The following is a 22,527-nucleotide window of genomic DNA, read 5'->3' on the forward strand; positions in this document are numbered from 1 at the left end:
TAAGGTCCTAGTCTTCTACTCCGACTACTCGATATTCTACTAAAGCCCTTTCCCACCCCCCTTCTCCTCCCTCCCCCGCAATATACATTTCATTCTGATGGGCGTGATATCCCACAAAACTATTTCAATTGCTTTAAGATAATTTCCATTTTTATTTTTGCCTCAAATTTCCAAATTAATAGATAGCCTCAGTAGAGAGAGAGAGAGAGAGAGAGAGAGAGAGAGAGTTAACATCCACTCGACACAAACTATGTCATTTTGGGACTAACACACAAGGTTGGACAGGCGACCCTACTCCTTGTCACATACAACTGGGGAATTGAAACCATGCCAGTTGACTCAACGATATTAAACGAATGTGAAAGAAATTAGTGCTAGATACACAAGATTAAATGATACCTGGGTTACAATGTGACCTGACACCAAAAAGATCTTATCTTATCTAAAATGTTATGACATTCACGCAATATTTAGATACGATAATTTCAGGTCACACTCGAGACCAAATCAAGTGTCTAAAATGTTATGACATTACCTAACATCTGGTCAACTCAATATTTAGATACAATAATTTTAGGTCACACTCAAGACCAAATTAAGCGCGTAGCACAAGAAGGAAACCAATCAAGCCGGTGTTTGGATTCGATTTGTTGAAAAGAACGGGGACTCCATATGGTACAACGTGATTATAAGAATACACTGGGAGGTCTTGTCATCATATGGCAACGATATTAAGACACGATTCTGTTAGTGACAATAACTGACTGACTGACATAGAAAATATTTAGTTAATATCATAGCCTATTCAACAAGACGGTCAATGACAGTTGAATAATACGACCAGACTTCTCTAACAAACTAAAGAGTTTATTACAATGTTAATTAATCATTGGTCTTGACCCAGACAATATGATTACCGATAATCAAATAAATCATATCACAAATCACACTTATTCCCTTACAGCAACAAATCATGTATAATATACAGTCTCTTATTCCCTTACAGCAACACAATCATATATAATATACAGTCCCTTATTCCCTTACAATAACAACCACATTCCCTTACAGCAACAAAATCATATATTATATACAGTCCCATATTGCAATTGCCTCACAGCAACAAAATCATGTATAATATACAATCCCATATTCCTTTACAGCAACAAAACACTTAATATATAACTATCACCAAATAGTGATATTAAATTTAATTTCTTTTTCAAATTTTATTTAAGAATGCATAATTTATATCTTAATTCTATATTCATATATACAGACAATATGGCTGACTTTAATATTATCAGCCTGTCTGTCATTGATTTAAAGTTTAATATTTTGATTTAAACCTCCTAAAGTGATTGTCTTAAGCAAGAATGGTCTTGACTGGACTGTTATAATCTTTGGATGCCAATAGGCCTATTAAGCGAAACCTTAGAATTGACAATAGTCAGATCAGTGATAATCAAGTGTCAACACTTTTAATGAAATGAAATGAACTGGGCTAATGAAGACAGGCATATGCCATACAGTGTGCTATGAGGGAAATTTTGCCCGGACAGCGGCACTATGGCCTACTCTTATATCGAATTTCAACTGTCAAGGGATCTTTTACGTTCACGCCAATGTGTACATAGGACCTTGTTTTTTCGTCCCATCACTGACAAGGGAAACCACACTGGAAAATCTGGATGAAAATCTCGACCAATGCAGGGATCAAACGCCCGACCTCCAGGCTAGCGAGCCAGCGTCTTACCCACTTAGGAGCTACTTAAAACTGCTCTAGTAATATAAAAGTTGACCACAGTGTTGTGATTTATCTGGGTATTTTTGGGTTGGGAATAGTACGGAGTGGGGAGAGATGGGGATAAGGAGAGCTCCACTGACAAGGGGAAGCAACCCTGGAAAGTCCTGAGGTACTGCCTGGGCCAATAACAGGATCCTGATTAGTAAGCCAGCACCTTACTCGCTGAGCCACCACAGAAGATTCACATTAATCATTCGTGTTTAAATGTGGTGTTTTTTGGGGATGAGTAGATTAGGAGGTGGCTAAAATCTGTGACTCTCAGTTTTGTGGGATAGCGCCCTTACTGACTGAGCCACCGTGTCCCCCCCGTCATATATGATTTGCATGCATTCGTTAAAGACAGAGAGAAATGGGGTTTAATGCCCACTTGACAAAAACTTGGTCATTTCGGGACTAACATATGGTTCAATTCTATTTCAATAATTCGCTTGCGCATAAGGGATCTTTAGCAGTGGGAAGAAACCCACGAGGTTGGACAGGTGACCCTAATCCTTGTCACGTACAAGCTGGGAATCAAAACCACGCCAGTTGACTTAATGACAGACCTTCTGATTTAACGTGCATGTGTTAAAAATTCGACCACCTACATTCCCCCGCCCTTCATTATAGAGGATTCATATGCACAAAGACAATCGCATGACAAATAATTTGCGTTCGTTACAGATGATACGTGTAATAAGCATGTTCGAACGATATTATTTGCTACACATGAAACTAAATAGACGCTCTGACACAATATGGCGATGATATAATGTCATGTCAATCTGCAATCGCATGACAAATAATTGTAATACAATATCATTTGGGATCTAAATTTCAATATTGTATTCTTAATTCATATTTTATTTGTAACTCAATTTTAGACATATATTAAGTGACAGATTAATTGTAAGATTTAATCTATATATCAGGTGTAGGTTGTTGAAATAGTATTATGTAAGATTTAATGGATTGTACAAACATGTATACTCGGAGTGTCTATATGGTATAAGATTCAGGCTTAACACGTATTGACACCTTTTGTCTTGAGCTAAGATGTGTGAATCTTAATAATTACTTTTCATTGTCCTGATTACTAATGGTATTAACTATGGCGTGCCTTAACCGATATAAAAAGCCTAGTTTACAAGCAGGCAGGGAAAAGGGTACAAAGGAGGGACAAGAGAGACCCGTAGAGGCTGAGAGGTCTCCCGGACCTCGGGAGAGGGTCTGCCCTCGACACCGGGCAGAGGGGTCCTGTGAGGCCGAGTAAATATCTTTTTAATAAATAAGAGTTATGTATTCTATCACATAATTGCATCTAAAATGTTCACCAGACATATTAAATATAGAAATGATGCGGTCAACTGTAAGCTGTGTCAATCTCAATATAAGGTCTGTCTAATGTATTGTAAGATTTCTTAATGACAGACCTCATCCATAGCTCTCAAGAATATCTCTCTACTTCAAAATTTACCAGCCAATGTAGCCAAAGATAGAGAGAGATAGATAGGAGGGAGAGAGGGAGAGAGGGGGAGAGGGAGAGAGGGGGGGGAGAGAGAGAGAGAGAGAGAGAGAGAGAGAGGGGAGAGAGAGAGAGAGAGAGAGAGAGAGAGAGAGAGGGGGGGGAGGGAGATAGAGAGAGAGAGAGAGAGAGAGAGAGAGAGAGAGAGAGAGAGAGAGAGAGAGAGAGAGAGGAGAGGGAGAGAGAGAGAGAGAGAGAGTGAGAGAGAGGGGGAGAGGGAGAGAGAGAGAGAGAGAGAGTTTAATGTCCACTCAACACAAACTAGATCATTTCAGGACTAACATATGGTTCAATTTTTTTTCAATAATTTGTTTGCACGTAGGGGTCTTTAGCCGTGGGAGGAAACCGGAGGACCCGGAGAAAACCCACGAGGTTGGACAGACAACAATGATATTTGCAGTTGCATGTTTGTTTGCTTGTTCAACATTATTTTGCTGAATATAGGACGAAAAAATATTACGCACTGCTTGAGCTGATACGCCTCCTACATAAAGATATAACACGACTATAAAGAAATACTTTAAAGTGCAAGTTGATTCATTGCATTAACCAATATGTCTTGCAAATAAATTAAATATTGATCTGAAATTAAATTAGAATTTTTACTCCTTTCTTTTGCAGTTGACTGAAGTTTTATTAAATTAAATTAAATAAAAGTATGCAGTAGACAGAAATCGTTTCTATTATTAAATTAAAGAAAGGTATGCAATATGCATATAGAAATCTCTTTTATTATTAGATTTTCATTGATCAAAGACTTGAGAATGTAAGTGTACAAATTCTATATAGAGCCCAAATCTACTATATCCACAACCTTCATACTTTACAGGGGAGTAGGTGGTCGAGTGGCCTAATGCATGTGTTTTGGTTCATAAGGTCAAATGGTGTGGTTTTTATCAAACACTTTTAAGTGACAAGAAGTAGGGTCACCTGTCCCAGGCCTCTGATTTCTTTTGGCTACTAAAAACCTCAACATGCAAGCAAATTACTGAAAATAAAATAACCTCTCTCTCTCTCTCTCTCTCTCTCTCTCTCCCTCTCTCAATTCAATGGAGCTAAAGAAAATACAACATGCCATGTGCTATGAGGGGACATTTTGCCCAGACAGCAGTTTCTGTCTACTCTTCACAGACTTTCACTTGTCAGGGTTGTTTAACGTGCACTCCAATGTGTACACTGGATCTAGTTTTGGGTCCAACTCCTTAGGGGAGAGAGAGAGAGAAATGGGGTTTAACGTCCACTCGACACAAACTAGGTCATTTCGGGACTAACATATGGTTTAATTTTATTTCAATAATTCGATTGCGCGTAGGGGCCTTTAGCAGTGGGAGGAAACCGGAGGACCCGGAGAAAACCCACGAGGTTGGACAGGCGACCCTACTGCTTGTCACGTACAACCGGGGATTCGAAACCATGCCAGTCGATTCAATGACAGACTTTATGATACAGCGCACGCACGTTAACCATTCAGCCATCCAACCCCCCAACTCCTTAGGGACTTTCTCAGCCATGATTGAAACAACAAACCTCCACATGGTTAGTTAGCCAGTGCCTTACTCACTGAGTCACCATGGCGCACAACAGCATCAAACGGGTATGGGAGAGACCGTTACTCAATGAGCCTGCATGGACTATGACAGATTTCATTAGCCTGCTATGCATAATGTTATCTGTCTAGTCATTCGGATGGGACAAAAAAACAAAGGTTCCATGTACACATTGGCGTAAACGTGAAAGATCCCTTGACAGTTGGAATTCGCTATAATAGTAGGACGTAGCGCCGCTACCCGGGCAAGATTTCCCTCATAGCCCAGTCAGTGCAGAACAGTAGGACGTTAAACCCCATTTCATTTCATTTTATTTCTCACCTTTCTGGCAAGATTTCAGTGATATGCTGTCGATGGCTATATACGAGTCCTCCTGGGGCACATCTGCAGCCAATATTATCTGATATGAAGTCATCATAGGCGATTTATTCAAATAAATTGATTGCTCGAACCAACTGAAAAAGACAAGTAATAGCATATTATGTTATTGTTTAACAGCAATAAAATAAGTTCGGGGAACTATCTCAAACAATGGACTTTTCTTCTTTTCACTCTACCCTGAACAATTCAATAGTAAAGCAAAGAAAAAGAAAAATGATCAATGTGACAAAAAAAATAAAAATTTAATATCTGTTTTTTATGATCAATCAAAACCGACACTACTGATTTTCGCACTAATGGTTCTTTGTTCGACACCAGACAATATCATATAGTGCTTTTATATACATGCAAATGAGAACTCTATATATACTTTTTAATTAAAATAGGGTCGAGATTAGAAAATTGTAACCAATATTCATATCATTATGTAAAAAAAAAATGAAAAGAATGTGTTTCTACTGGATAACAAAGCAATAACCATTTTATCAGGAAACACGTTTTTTTTCCTCCGGTTATTGGGTGGGATAGGGAGATAAAGCAGTCGATTGTCGTTTGCATTAATCGAACAATAACTGATTATTCACGCCACTTAAATATACTCAAGCTCTATGTACCCAAACAGATTAACATTTCTAAATCCACACAAATTTTTTTTAACTGAGAGAGAGAGAGAGAGAGAGAGAGAAATGGGGTTTAATGTCCACTCGACACAAACTAGGTCATTTCGAGACTGACATATGGTTCAATTTTATTTCAATAATTCGCTTGCACGAAACCGCGCCACTAGACTCAATAGGGACCTTTCGCACCGGTACAAAAACGAATATGAAAACGAAAACGTCATCGATTCGTGTGTACTTGTGACGTCAATCCATAATGAGTGTTCGGCCCGTGAAAAACGTTACGCGTATGGAGCTGGATTTACGTAGGTATGCCAACGAATATGTTTCTTGTCTCATATATTGAATTTTTCACCATTTTTTGAGCCTTTGTGTATATTGTTGATTGTGTAGCGTTCTTAGAATGTGCTCACAAGAAATATTCTGCTTTATTTGTTGCACATCTGCCGAAAAATCGATTGAAAACTTTGCCTTGACCGAGAAGTTCGTGGAGTGGAAATTAACGCCATCTAGTTATTATCGTACGTCGGATTGCGAAACCGCTTGTTAGAGGATACGAAAACGTAAGCGAACATATGACAGACCTTACGATCTAACACGTGTTAATAGGTTTCACAATCTGATTCAAATACAGATCTATATTTCGTTTCATACGTTTGATGGCCTCTACTACCTGAAGATCTGACCAGTTGTAGAGGAGGGTCGCTTCAGGAGTCATACGAACGGCTTTTGACTCTATGATGTCAGAAATTTGATTAACCAATCAGCGCTGATGTTTCTAGTGGGTTACCCACAGTTCCGTGCACCTCACGCCAAAAACTTGCCGTAACATTAGCTAATCCCTCACATCAACCAGAATGTGGGTTATATAACAACTCTTCCAGATCCTAGTGTAGTAAAGACAAGTAAAACGAAATTTTGAACTATGAAAAACGAATCGAAATAGGATCTGTGTTTTAATCAGATTGAAAGTTTCATAACGATATCTTGAATGGTTTCTGAAAATAATTGTATACAAAAAACTAAGTCAGTTTTTTTTTCAGTTTTTTTTTTTATTAACTCCCAAGAAATCTATAAATACCAAAAAGACTCAAATACTATAATAGGTTGATGTGTAAACTGGTCCAAGGACATTCAAGGTGTAAGGACATCCAAGGTGTTTCCGAGATATGTTCTGGAAACCGAACCAAGACGGATTCAGACCATTTCTATATCCCTGTCCACACTGGCATGCATGTAGAAATGGGGTTAACGTCCACTCGACACAAACTAGGTCATTTTGGGACTAACATATGGTTTAATTTTATGTCAATAAATCGCTTGCACGTAGGGGTCTTTAGCAGTGGGAGAAAACCCATGAGGTTGGACAGACGACCCTACTCCTTGTCACATACAACTGGGGATTAGAAACCACGCCAGTTGACTCAATGACAGGCTTTATGATACAGCGCGCACGTGCTAACCATTCGGCCATCCAACCCCCCGCATGTAAAAGAACCTTCGACAGTTGAAATTTGAAATAAGAGTAGGCCATAGTGCCACTATCCATGCACAATTTGCCTCTCGTCTTCCTTAGCCCAGTCAGTGCAGAAAAGTAGGACATTAAACCTCATTTTATTTCATTTCTCTCATAGCCAGAGGACAACAGCAACCACACACCACCCAAACAATATTAAAAGCAGGTCAGTGTCCCCCGGATCCCAACGAGCAAAATCCTCCTATCAAATATGAAATAGCGCAATGAAGGAAGTGCTTCAGGAGAAGAAATGGAAAATGTAATAAACGTAAAAAAAGAAAGAGGAAAGAAGTTGTTATATTTCAAGCTAATTATTGTTATAGGCTACAGACAACGACAGCGGCAACAACATTGATAATCCATTTATAAAGTGCGTTTTCCTTGCATGTGATTAATGACCCTAGGGGAACGCAGGAAATTACGTTTAGAATCACAAGTATCTTAGTACATTATAATTAATATTTTAAGACCAGTCTTTTATTCTAGAAAACCTGCAAGAACTCTTCTAATGTTCCTGGTTATTTTTTTTACGTAAATATATCAATCAAAGGACATTCTAAAAACAGAACCACAACTTTTTTTATATCAAGGGCAATAATCCAAGAAGTTACAGTCCGACATGTGCCAATATAAAAATACATTTTAATTTTCTTCAAAAAAAGTTAAAAATTTTGATAAAAAAAATGTGACAGGACGGACAGACAGGGACGATGGCATAATATGTCCATGTGAAAATGTGAGCGTATAAAAACACTTTGAAACTTTGAAACTTTAAAAAAGACAAAAGTGGGTCATAAAGCAAATATTAATGTAATATTAATGTATGTAAAGTGATATATATTCAAATTTTTAAATATATATTGTAATTTCTATTAAAATAATTATTATTTTGGGGTTTGTGATTACCAATCACTTCTGCTTTGTCTTGTAGGACAAGTTTTTCTTTGTTCATTACAAATGACATCCAATACTATAGAATACACGACTCGTGTATTGATTATAAAATGTTAATGGTGTCTTAAATATTGGATATTAGGATCCCATAGTTTCACTGCAAGATAACATCAATATTAATTGAAATGGAGAGAGAGAAAAATGGGGTTTAACGTCCACTCGACACAAACTAGGTCATTTTGGGACTAACATATGGTTTAATTTTATTTCAATAATTCGCTTGCGCGTAGGGGTCTTTAGCAGTTGGAGGAAACCGGAGGACCCGGAGAAAACCCACGAGGTTGGACAGGTGACCCTACTCCTTGCCACGTACAACCGGGGATTCGAAACCACGCCAGTTGACTCAATGACAGGCCGCATGATACAGCGCGCACGTGCTAACCATTCAGCCATCCAACCCCCCTAATTGAAATGGACCAATATTGAATTCTAATTCATGTTTTTAATTTTGAATATTATGAAAAACATCGAGTTAGAGATTTAGCTCCTTTAAAATAATATTTATCATTGTTTGTCAAACCTGGAGAAAAGGGCACCTGTCACAGACATCAGGTATAGGCTCTGTCAAACACACTTCCTCTGTCACCTGTCATTTTATCCAGTACAGAAGAGTTGTATCTATCAGTGTTTTTAATGATATATTTAATACATTTCCGGTTGAATAATAATAATTGTTTTTCTTCACAAAAAAATCCCCTTAACATTGTAGTAAATTGCAGAAAAGTTTTGAGTGCTAAATGTTAAAAAAATAAAAATTAAAAAAAATAAAAAAATAAAAAAATAAAAAAATTAAACATACATTATGCAAGAGCTAAATCTGTCTATTTCAGGTCTTTCTTTAGGCCGGAAATGTTATCTAAATAATTAATTAGACATTAATTAACCTATCCAGACCATAATCAACTCTAGATGGCATCGCTAGCCTGCGATCTTTAGTGGATTATGAGCCGATTTACTGCATAACTTTCCTTCATGATTTAACTGTAGCAATGATGATCGAGGCTAGGCGGAAATTTCAATCGCTTAGTTCTCGGTTCATAGTGGATCAATTTGAATGAAATTTTCAGCAAATTGCCTTTACATTATCTAGTTTTTAACTATTATAGTGAGAACTGCCAACGATTTTATGACTTTAACATGCTCTTTTTACCAACATCAAAATCAATCAACTTTGTAATAAAATAATGGATTGCGATTTTTCAATCTCAATTCATATATAAAAGAGAAGATCACAGAAAAACCAGGGCCAAAAATTAAGAAAAGACTAGAAACTTGAAAAATCTTTGAAAAACTTTGAAAAAAGAGGGGCTTATGTCTCACGCCTTAATTACTAAATAAATAGAGAGTGATAAATGGGGTTTAATGTCCACTCAACACAAACTACATCATTTCGGGACCAACATATGCTTCAATATATTGTCGCGTTTCTGTCGAACCGACGAATCTGATATATTTAAGTATTGAGAATTATGTGTTTGAAATTTGTGATTTAATATTTCATACATATACATCAGAACACCGAATGCCATTTACATAAATTTTATTATTTGATGGCTACAGAAATAACAACAAATTTCAAACGCATAATTCTCAATACTTAAATATATCAGATTTGACGGTTCGCCAAAAACGTGACGATATTTCAATAATTCATTGTGCGTAGGGGTCTTTAGCAGTGGGAGGAAACAGGAGGACCCAGAGAAAATCCACAAGGTTGGACAGGTGTGATTTAATGGTCGAGAGAAATGAAATGGGGGTTAACGTCCTACAGTTCTGCACCGACTTGACTCAGAATTGAGTAACTTTACTGAAATTTTCAATATATTCAATGGCCAGCTTTTGATTTAAATCTTACATAATGTATCTTTAACGATATGTTTTTTACCTGCCGTTTGTATGAGTCAGTGGTCCAGGTGGGTTTATTGGTCCTATTAATGGTCGTTTAGGTAACTCAGCGCTATCAGTACCACAGTGGTTATTGACGTAAACCAATAGCTTCTCATTTTTCTTCGATCCACTAACTACTGCTTTAAAATGGATTGAACACACCTGTTCTTCTGCTGGATAACAGGGACTGAACAATGTTCTGGTAGTCTGGTGTAGTTCTTCACCAGTCTCTCCAACTGCCAGTATGTAGTGACCTGAAATATAAACATTACAATATTAGCTTCAAATTATGATTTAAGTCTTGGAAGTTCGTTTGAGGGACTTTAAGAGAGATAGAGAGAGAGAAATGAGGTTTAACGTCCACTCGACACAAACTAGGTCATTTCGGGACTAACATATGGTTTAATTTTATTTCAATAATTCGTTTAGCAGTGGGAGGAAACCGGTGGACTCGGAGAAAACCCCCGAAGTTGAACAGGCGACACTACTCCTTGTCACGTACAACCGGGGATTCGAAACCTCGCCAGTTGACTCAATGACAGGTCTTATGATACAGCTCGCACGTGCTAACAATTCGACCATCCAACCCCCCATTTGAGGGACTTTAAATCTAGGGGTTGGCCGAATGGTTAATGCATGCACGTTGCATCATAAGGTCTGTCATTGAGTCAAATGGTGTGGTTTCGATTCCCTGGTTGTACATGACAAGGAGTAGGATAACCTGTCCAACCTTGTGTTACGCGATTCTAGTCAGGCCCAAGGCCCCGCTCTGGTTAAGCTGGGCTATGTATGGTAGCTTCTACATCACAGTTAACAGCGATAATTTCACAAAACTTGTTTCTAATTTCGCTCCGAAATGGTTTCATGGAGTCACTGCCTTCTTCTTGGCACGCCAAGACTGTGTAGGGTAATTGGCTTCGTGAACTATGACAGAATACCGCTGTAAGAACTGTGTCACTCAGCACGATCTGTTGTTAACTAACCACAATTATAATCAAGGTAGTTTACCATCTGGATGAAAATTAGACAAAATACCTTGGCTCACTTCCAAAGCTCGAGTTAATAACTTTGTAAAAAACCACAAAAATGTACAGGTTAGCTGGTATATTATATAAGTTTTTTTTGTCGTCTTTTCAGATCTCAACTCAATTAACTTGAGAATCTGATCTTATTGAAATCCTAGTAATTATATTGAATTTCATAGACATATTTCTTATTATTACATCTGAGAGAGAGAGAGAGAGAGAGAGAGAGAGAGAGAGAGAGAGAGTTTAATGTCCACTTGACACAAACTAGGTCATTTCAGGACTAACATTTGGTTCAATTTTATTTCAATAATTCACATGTGCGTAGGGGTCTTTAGCAATGGCAGGAAACAGGAGGACCACTGACTCTCATAGGGTCAAAAGCCGCTCATATGACCCCTGAAGCGACCTCCCACAAAACATAGATCTGTGTTTTAAACAGATTGAGAGAAGAACAGGTGTATATTAATAGACCAGGTATTGATGTAAAGGTAAAGGTGTGGATGTTATCATATACGCTCAATTAAACCAAACTTGTCGAGCTTGACAGTCTCGATCAATCAAATTGCTCATCATCACTCTCACTTAATTAGAACTAAAGTCATTGTGTCCCATAGCATTAACTAATCAAATTGCGCATCTCTGCTTATTCAAGTTTGAAATTGAAATTCTAGCTCAATTAGAATTATTGTGTAAAGTGTGACGGATGGACACACCCATTTTCTTCGAAAGGCAGTGAACGTTGAAATTTACCTGTTGCAGGTAATATTGACATTCGGGTTCGTGTTATACTTATGAAAAGGATATGTTGACATCATTACTTGCACTGTTTAAAAATTTATGAAGCTTTTTCGATGACCTTTAAACAAGAAATTTTCCACTGAATTAATCCATGATCTTACTTTTTATTACACAATTCCTACCCTTATATAATTATCTAATAGTACATAATTCATTCCCTTATCTTTTCTAGTAGAGATTTCATGATTTTATTTCAATGAGTTCATCTAATAAATACCGATTTTCCAATTCTAATCTCAATAAATTTTATTGAGAATCCTACTGATGATAACAGGATTGAATTAGATTTCAATATAAAATACCAATAAAAATATTTTAATTCTGTTCTGCGGCAATATAATTAAGTGAGCTGTAGATGTACAATGTGGGTAGATATTTTTTTGTACAATAAAATTGAGAACCGCAAGCATCTATCTATTTTCTATTGAGCACCACAATTGATTAAGTAGAACTTTAAAATGAAAGAAATTGAAATGACATGAATTGGGGTTTTAAGATCTAATGATGAGAGAGAGAGAGAGAGAAAGAAAGAGAGAGAAAGAGAGAGAGAGAGAGAGAGAGAGTTTAATGTTGACTCGACACAAACTAGGTCATTTCCTCCGGACTAACATATGGTTCAATTTTATTTCAATAATTTGCTCGCACATAGGGGTCTTTAGCAGTGGGAGGAAACCGGAGGACCCTGAGAAAACCCACAAGGTTAGACAGGCAACCCTACCCCTTGTCACGTACAACCACCCTTATGATTATTCGCAGACGGCAATTTAATCCTAATTGTCAAGGGTTCTTTTATATGTACGTTAATGCTGGATCACGGTGGCTAAGTGGATAAGACGCTGGCTCACTAGCCTGGAGGTCGGGTGTTCGATCCCTGCATTGGCCTTGAAAGTTCATCCAGATTTTCCAGTGTGGTTTTTCCCTTGTCAGTGACGCAGGACGGAGGGCCTGACAAGGACAGCTGTCTAGTCCTTCGAATGAGACGAAAAACCAAGGTCCCGTGTATACATTGGAATGCACGAAAAAGATCCCTTGGCAGTTGGAATTCGATATAAGAGTAGGCGATTGTGCCGCTGCCTGGGCAAAATTTCCCTCATAGCACACTGTATGGCGTATCCCCATCTTCATTAGCCCAGCATAAGAGCAGAACAGTAGGACGTTAAACCCCATTTCATTTCATTTCATGCGGGATAAATTTTAATTTCTCTAAGAGTACAAATGGGTAGAGCTTTGTGCAGTGTATCAATGCTGATATGTATCGAGTAATCGTCATAAACATGTTAATGATATAATCACCATTTCAAATATAATTTATTACATCTACAATCATAAATAATCATACATACATAAAATTAATTTCATGCACGGTCGCGTTCAATAAACTTCACAATATATGGAAATAAGCAAATTACTGAGAATCTACCCATTTAAATTTATCTGCAATTATTCTAAATGAAATGAAATGGAGTTTATCGTCCTACTGTTCTGCTCCTAACCTGGGCTAATGAAGACGGGCATACGCCATACAGTGTGCTATGAGGGAAATTTTGCCCGGACAGCGGCACTACGGCCTACTCTTATATCGAATTCCAACTGCCAAGGGATCTTTTACGTGCACGCCAATGTGTACACGGGACCTCGGTTTTTCGTCCCATCCGAACGACTAGACAGCTTTCCTTGTCAGCCCCTCCGTCCTGCATCACTGACAAGGGAGAACCACGCCGGAAAATCTGGACAATTATTCTAAAGTTAAAGTCATTCAGATGGGATGAAAAACTTCATTTAAACAATTTGAAATAGACAACCTATTGGGAACCTACCCAATTAAATTTAACCGTAGTCTAGTCTTTTGGATGAGAGGAAAAAAATTGAACAAATTGAAATAAGCAACATAATGGGAACCTACCCATTTGAATTTAACCGTATTTATTCAAAGGGTGAAATCTAGTCATTCGGATGGGATTAAAAACATTTCTTCTGAAATAACCATATTGAGAACCCACCAAAAAATCGTTAAACTTAACCTTATTCATTTTTATGTTAAAGTCAAATCGTTCCGATGGATGGTTGTGATCCTATTGGCATGCAGGTAAAAGAATTTGAAATCTGAGAAAGCAGTCTTTGAAAATTTCCCTTATATCACCCAATAATATATACATGCTACAGTAGATATCGCTTGTGTGATATATCACTTAGGAGATATCGATTTACACAAATTTGTGCATGTAAGAAAGGATTGGGTGATAAATAAAATCTCCTACTGGTCTTTTTTGATATCAAACCATACCAAGTGGTTGAACAGTGAAATACATCTAGCACAGTAGTTACCCAACCATGAGATGAGACCTAGCCCACTCATGTAATTAGATAATATTTCAAATTGTGAAAAATACAAACTTTGGCATTGATAACTCCAATAAAGAGAGAGAGAGATGGGGTTTAACACTCTCTCTCTCTCTCCTCTCTCCCCCCTCCCTCCCTCTCCTCCTCTCTCTCTCTCCTCCTCCTCTCTCTCTCCCTCCCTCTCTCTCTCCTCTCTTCTCTCTCTCTCTCCTCTCTTTTCTTCTCTCTCTCTCTCTCTCTCTCTCCCTCCCTCTCCTCCTCTCTCTCTCTCCTCCTCCTCTCTCTCTCCCTCCCTCTCTCTCTCCTCTCTTCTCTCTCTCTCTCCTCTCTTCTCTCTCTCTCTCCTCTCTTTTCTTCTCTCTCTCTCTCTCTCTCTCTCCCTCCCTCTCTCTCTTTCCTCTCTCTCTCCTCCCTCTCTCTCTTTCCTCTCTCTCTCTCTTCTCTTTCTCTCTCTCTCTCTCTCTCTCTCTCTCTCTCTCTCTACCCTCTCTCTACTCTCTCTCTCCTCCTCCTCTCTCTCCTCTTCTCTCTCTCTCCCTCCCTCTCTCTCTCCTCTCTTCTCTCTCTCTCTCCTCTCTTTTCTTCTCTCTCTCTCTCTCCCCCTCCCCCCTCCCCCTCTCTCTCTCCCCCCCTCTCTCTCTCTCTATTTGATTGAAATAAATTATTCCCAATATTACTACTAATACTGGACAGGTTGTTTTTTTATAAATCAATAACAATATTACTACTTTAATTAAATCTTGGGACAAATAAAACCTTAGTCCACATAGTTAACACATGTTGGATGAAATTCTACCTGTATATATATATACTTTAATAACACAGAGAAAGTCCTTTGTCTGAAACTAGGTCTAACATATGGTTTCATTTTATTTCAATAATTTTCTAGCGCTTAGGGGTCTTTAGCAGTGGGAGGAAACCGGAGGACCCGGAGAAAACCCACAAGGCCTTCAATTAACAACAGGTGTAAATACTATACAGCTTATAAATTAAGTTCTACCTGATTTGCTATAGTTTACAACTGCCTGGCAGGACAATAGGACAATGGCTGGCCGGACAATTTTGCAGGCAGGAAAATAGCTGGCAGGACAACAGGACATTGGCTGGCAGGACAATGCAGGACAATGGCTGGCAGCACAATGCAGGACAATGGCTGGTAGGACAATGGCTGGCAGCACAATGGCTGGCAGGACAATGCAGGACAATGGCTGGCAGCACAATGCAGGACAATGGCTGGTAGGACAATGGCTGGTAGGATAATGGCTGGCAGGACAATGGCTGGCAGCACAATGCAGGACAATGGCTGGTAGGACAATGGCTGGCAGGACAATGGCTGGCAGGACAATGCAGGACAATGGCTGGCAGCACAATGCAGGACAATGGCTGGTAGGACAGTGGCTGGCAGGACAATGGCTGGCTGGACATTATAGCAAGAACAGTCAGCTCTTTATTTATATCTTACATAATGTATCTTTAAACATTGATAAATATAGATTCTCTTTACTTCATATATTCTCATTAATACTACTCATATAACCATGATTAACAGTTATGTTTTGATAATGATTATATTATGATCTACACTGTAACCTTGGATATCATTTAATCTTGGGTATTTATCACTTAGTTATTTCACATTCCTTTAATATCAAATCTTTGTTTAAAAATTTGTAAAAATCATTTAAAATCAACTAATTTGTACTTGTGTCCAGTTTAAAGTTGACTGATTAATTTTGATAATGAGTGTTCAATTTACAAGTGTTTAATTTCTCGATCACTGTTTATTTTTTAACAGTGATCGAGAAATTAAACACTTGTAAATTGGACACCACCAATATGGGTAGGTTGGTGGGTGGAGAGGAGGGGGTGCTCAACTGGTCCTCCCACTGCTACATGGATGCACATTATTGAAATAAAATTTAACCATAAGTTTGTTCCGAAAGGGTCCTCTCTCACCCCCACCGCTCAGGAAATATTACTACAAGTGAAAACAAGCAAGTATAACCCCCCCTCTCTCTCTCTCACTCACTCACTCTCTCTCTCTCTCTCTCTCTCTCTGCCCCTTACCCCCCAACAGGAAATCTTACTGCCAGTGAAAACACACAAATATAACCTAAACAACAGGGCTGGTCTAGAAAAGAGTTTTGTTTCACCATTGTGAATGTCGTGTTGAGTGATCTCTCATGATAACTAATTCTCTCTCTGAAATAAATAGTCAGATCTATTTAACCGGTTAATTAATTCTCAACAGCAGATCCATGTCAAGGTTTCATAATATTAAATTCTCTCCTTATAAACAATGGACTCTATAACCTTAAAGCATATTTAGGTTAATTAAATATCCTATACATGGAATAAACAAGAGAAAAAAAAATTAAGTCATATCTCGTTATAATACAAGCTCATCTGGGTATTAATAAAAGCTTTATTGTGAATAATCTTGTACAATAACAAAATAATTATTACTCTTTTATATAAGACATATCAATCAGGGCAGAGATCCCCGTTCACCGCCCACTGCCCCCCCCACTCCCCCCCCCCCACTGCCCACGGCCACCCCCCACCCCAAACCCCAATCAGCTACATAAAAAAAAATTGTACAACAATACTTTTTATGAGAAAATTTTCACGGTCGGTCATGTGTTTTAACCTTCATCATCAGTTGGTGGGATGGGATGGTCATTCAAAGTGTGAAATAATGATATAGACATGCGTGATATCACAATTAATGCTTTGCATCAATGAAACTGAATCACAATGACATTGTATTAATTCATAATAAAACTTGACGTCAAACGGGGTGTTGGATTTCTCTCTTTAAAAAGCTCAGTGTGTATGTACGCCTACTTAATTTGGAGACGATGATGGCATCGTGCATTGTCAACTGTCAAATTTCCTTAACAGGAACCTGGCAAACCCCCTCCTGCAGTAATTCCTGGATCCGTCCATGCAAATATGGTAGTGTGAAATGAAGAGTGGAAACTTGAAATGACCAATGTAAATTAAATCTGATTAATTTAAAGTTACAATTTCATATTTTTAAGTTATATTTTTAAAATGTATTAAGATAAAGCCCTAAAATAGATGGTATCTATAAACAGCCCTAGCTTGTTAAAGAATAATCCTATTAATCCTATAATTCACTATTGTCAGTTGAGAAATTGGCAAAAATATCATTTTCAACTTCAAATTCAAACGTTTGCAGATAGCTATTCTATGGTGTGGAATAGGAAAACAAGGGAGGTAATTGGGAGGTAATTGTGTTATTATTTCCAGTGTAAAGATTTTTAAGTGTGAGAAAGATAACCTATGATCGTATAATAGTGAGTTGACAACCTATTGAGCAAAATACATAGAAATAATTATGTTTTGACTTTCTTAGAAAATATGAAATTGTAACTTTAAAGTAGCAAAGTCTCTAACTCAATATCATCAAAATCTTCGACATTGAAAACACGAATTATTTGTTAATTCAAATCAACATTGGTCTTGTTATCTTACAGGGAAGACATATTCCACAAGTTATGTCAAATGGTGATGCTATATTCTTATCTGGAGAGCATGCACAATAAATATTATTGGTGTAGACTGAAATAACCAGACGCTAAAGATTGCCATTCAATTGAGACTTCTGGCGTATTTCGCCGAACATAACTGATTAGAAATTACAGTAAAAACAGAAACGGTTGAATGTAAATCAGTTTATATACATTCACATTACATTATTATATGCGTTTCGACCCATTTGTGTCAATTTCTAGGTCCGAAATATAAGCGATTTAGCTCCTTTAAATACAATTAAATTCATGCGAGTATTTCAAAAAAAACTTTATAGTGAGTGGGCTGAAAGAATAACAGAAATATAATTATTCTTTTGTCTAAGACATAAAAATATGGTGAGGTGAAATCAAGAGTGAAAACATGAAATACAAGTAAGTAAATCTGATTTAAATAATGGTTGTTGGACATGACAGCTCAATCGGGCTTTCGATTGGAGCTGTGTCTTAATAGATAAATGGCTTTCGATTCAGCAAACAATTATTTGAGTTGGAGGGGGGAGGAGGAAAACAAGATCTGGGGGATTTTCCAAGAATTATGTAAAATAAGGATCTACGAGACATATCTTTGTTAATTTAGGAGCATACATGTATCAGATTAGGGTGGGATGCGGCCAAAATGGTTCAGCGCTTATCAAGATTGTGTGATTGATACTATTTCAATAAATGTAAGAGAATTCAAAATATGTCCTGAGTTCGCAAGGAGGGGCTGGGGTGGTCGGATCCCTCGGACCCTGCGATGGCAATATGCTCAAAAAATATGTTCTGTGTTCTGAGGGGGATAAAGGGGCTGCCATCCCGCTGACTTGATGGTGGCAATAATTTGCCAGTTTGTTTCATCAACGCTATCTTAATGGAAGTAGGAGAGATAAGAAAAAAGTGTTCTGCACGCGCCAGCACACTTCCGATGCTCAATTAAAGACATTCCTGGCTCATTGAACATTATTATTATGCAGTTTTTTAAATTTATTCTTATCTCTCTTTAAGCAAAACAGTAATTAGGAGTATATCATATTTCTACGATCAATATCTGTTCGATATGTTGACCTTTCGATTTGTCTCATTATTTTTAAGATATTAACTTCATTATAATGGCTCTTGGCAAGTTTATATCATTAACGGACAACCTGTATCATCTTGTACAGCAACCACATATCCTTTAAATACAGAGAGAGAGAGAGAGAGAGAGAGAGAAAGAGAGAGAGAGTGAGAGAGAGAGAGAGAGAGTGAGAGAGAGAGAGATAGAGGGAAAGTGAGAGAGAGAGAGAGAGAGAGAGAGAGAGAGAGAGAGAGAGAGAGAGATGGGGTTTAATTAATACAATCTTCGTTGTTACTACCTAACAGAAATGTTCAAATATTAAAAAAAAAAAAAAACTTTTTTAAAAAAGACACAATGACAAATAAGCAAAGAGCTTCTAAACACGTCCTTCGCTTGTGACTGGGCAACCACGCATTGATTTTCGCGGGCAAGATGCAATCTCACGTGATCTCATAATGTTAATATTGGGTGTTGAAAAATGTCTGCTAGACACAAACAATTCAATTTTATTTCCATAATTTGTTTGCGCGTAGGGGTCTTTAGCAGTGGGAGGAAACCAGAGTACCTGGAGAAAACCCATGAGATTGGACAGGTGACCTTACTCCCTGTCACGGAGAGCCGGGGATTCGAAATCACGCCAGTTGACTCGTTGATAGACCTTATGATACAACGCGCACATGCCTGACCACTCGGTCATCCAGCCCCCCTTAAATACAGAGTCATGTAGCCTACTATAGAGAGCAAGAGAAATGAGGTTTAACGTCCACTCGACACAAACTAGGTCATTTTGGGACTAACATATGGTTCAATTTTATTTCAAATTGTAAATTCGGGACTAACATATGGTTTAATTTTATTACAATAATCAGCTTGCGCGTAGGGGGAGGAAACTGGAGGACCCGGAGAAAACCCCCAAGGTTGGACAGGTGACCCTACTCCTTGTCTCGTAAAACCGGTCTATTTTAAAACTACGAAATATACCTGAATATACCTGATACTTATGATCTACCTGATACTAATAATATACCTGATACTATATAAGATAGATATAATTCTGACAGGTAAAAGTAAATGGAATTATAGAAATAAGATTACCTGTATGTTAAATTAACTGATTACATCGTTTCTATGCCAATTTTGAGTCTAAACATAATCTTTTACGATATCATATACACCAACTGTGTCAGGTTCTCTTACACTAATTAAGGCAAGCACGATTCACCCAAATTCACCCCAAAACAACCCAAATCTAACATTATTTCAACTCATATTACAATAAATTAACGTCCAACTTTTCTACGCCAATCTTACTAATGTAATGAAATGGGTTTGAACGTCCTACTGTTCTACGCCAATCTTACTAATGTAATGAAATGGAGTGTAATATCCGATTTTTCTGCGCCTGGGTTTAAATGTCCGACTTTTCTACACAAATCTGCTAATGTAATGAAATGGGGTTGAACGTCCTACTGTTCTACGCCAATCTTACTAATGTAATGAAATGGAGTGTAATATCCGACATTTCTGCAAAGCTATAACTTATAGCCATAGTTCTGACAATACAAGGTCAATATTACTTTAAGCCTTAAGCAGATCTTCATAATAAAGCTATTTGAATACTATGTTCTATAAAATAAAATAAATTGCCTCTTTATGACCAAATCAGATCAAAAACATGTATTTTATTGCTTTTATTAACTCTGTAGTTTATGTGGGGTATGAAATGAAATCGGGGTTTAACATACTACTTTTCATCGTCAGCCTACTGTCTGGGACAACACCAGGATAGATAGAGAGAGAGAGAGAGAGAGAGAGAGAGAGAGAGAGGGAGAAATGTGGTTAAACCTCTACTCGACATAAACTAGGTCATTTTGGGACTAACATATGGTTCAGTTTTATGTAGGGGGTGTTTAGCTGTGGGAGGAAACCGGAGGACCTGGAGAAAACCCATGAGGTTGGACAGGTAACTCTATTCCTTGTCACGTACAACTGGGGAATCAAAACCACGCCAGTTGACTCAATGACAGACCTAATGATACAGCACGCACATGCTAACAATTCGGCCAAAAATTATAAAAAATACCTTGGATTTAACACAATTAACAGACTACCTCCTTGCAATCAAATGAAATGGAGATTAACTTCCTACTGTTCTGCTCCGAACTGGGCTAATGAAGGCGGGCATACGCCATGCAGTGTGCTATGAGGGAAATTTTGCCTGGACAGCGGCACTACGGCCTACTCTTTTATTAAATTCCATCTGTCAAGGGATCTTTAACATGCACACCAATGTTTACACGGTACCATGGTTTTCGTCCAATCTGAATGACTAGACAGCTGTCCTTGCCATGCCCTCCGTCCTGCTACCGCCTTGCAAAACCCTAGTAAAAAAACAAATCAAGTTTTTTTTTTTTTAAACCCGACATTAATTAATTACTCAACACCACTTAGGGGAAGTAAACAGTTGTAAACCTAACACTAATTAATTACTCAACACCACATGGGGGAGGTAAACAATTGTAAACCCAACACTAATTAATTACTCAACACCACTCGGGGGAGGTAAACAATTGTAAACCCAACACTAATTAATTACTCGACACCACTTGGGGAAAGTAAACAATTGTAAGCCTAGCATTCATTATCTAAGTAGACGACCATCTTAAACTACAGGACAGTAGGAAACCGATATTTTTTGATGATTCTTAACGAATTTGAACAGTTTTCCAACAATGGTTTGAAACTAAACATTAAATAAAGGAACTCCTGCTAAAATGGTACATATACACGATACCCGAGTTTTAGTGTCAGTTCTAATTCCTCTTTAAAATATCCATTTCAAGTCAGTTCATTGATAAAAACATTTTAATCATTGAGGAGAAATGATGTACAAGTTCATTTACATTCATATCATATTTATTTCGGTAACACACAGTAATTTCCAGATAAGTATAATTAAAATCACACATTCTAAGAAAACATACAACACTTTTTTATTCTATCATTACATACCATGAATTGGTAGAAGCATTAAGAAAACATTTTTCAGACGAGATACAGAAAAGATTAAAAGGAAGTATATATTTAATTCAAGGCCTCTCACTTCTCCAAGCGTGCTTCATAGATCTAAAGATGAGTGTAATAATGTGTTTATAATGATACCCTGAGGTACGGATTTCATGAGTGGTTTCACTATAACGCAGTATTAGTGCCAATACCCTTCAATTATTGTGTAATTCCATACAGCCGATACTTATATATCGATATTTAATGAAGAGAAAATTGACTCCAAAGGCCACAGTGAATTGCCTCCTTATAAGACACAAGGAATTAACTACTTTTTAATTAACAAGGACAATACAATGAACAATTGCAGGCAAGATTGGATCACAGTGAAACAATCACAGTTAGCAAATGAAATGAAATGAAGTTTAACGTCCTACTGTTCTGCTCCGACTGGGGCAATGAAGATGGGCATACGCCATACAGTGTGCTATGAGGGAAATTTTGCCCAGGCAGTGGCCCTATGGTCTACGCTTATATCAAATT

At 37.7% G+C, this 22,527-nt stretch overlaps 1 protein-coding gene across 1 annotated transcript in view; it reads right to left on the reverse strand.

Annotated features, from left to right (window-relative positions):
- LOC126821634 (leukocyte tyrosine kinase receptor) overlaps nt 1-22,527 on the reverse strand; it is a 165,002-nt gene that overhangs the window by 66,610 nt on the left and 75,865 nt on the right. Inside the window, exons 4-5 of the mRNA XM_056100891.1 lie at nt 10,215-10,470; nt 5,180-5,313 (exon numbers count right to left, since the gene is read on the reverse strand). The gene's annotated coding sequence lies outside the window, so the exon portion shown is untranslated. The remainder of the gene's footprint in view (nt 1-5,179; nt 5,314-10,214; nt 10,471-22,527) is intronic.

Source organism: Patella vulgata, chromosome 5 (genome assembly GCF_932274485.2).
Source record: "Patella vulgata chromosome 5, xgPatVulg1.2, whole genome shotgun sequence".
Lineage (NCBI taxonomy): Eukaryota > Metazoa > Mollusca > Gastropoda > Patellidae > Patella > Patella vulgata.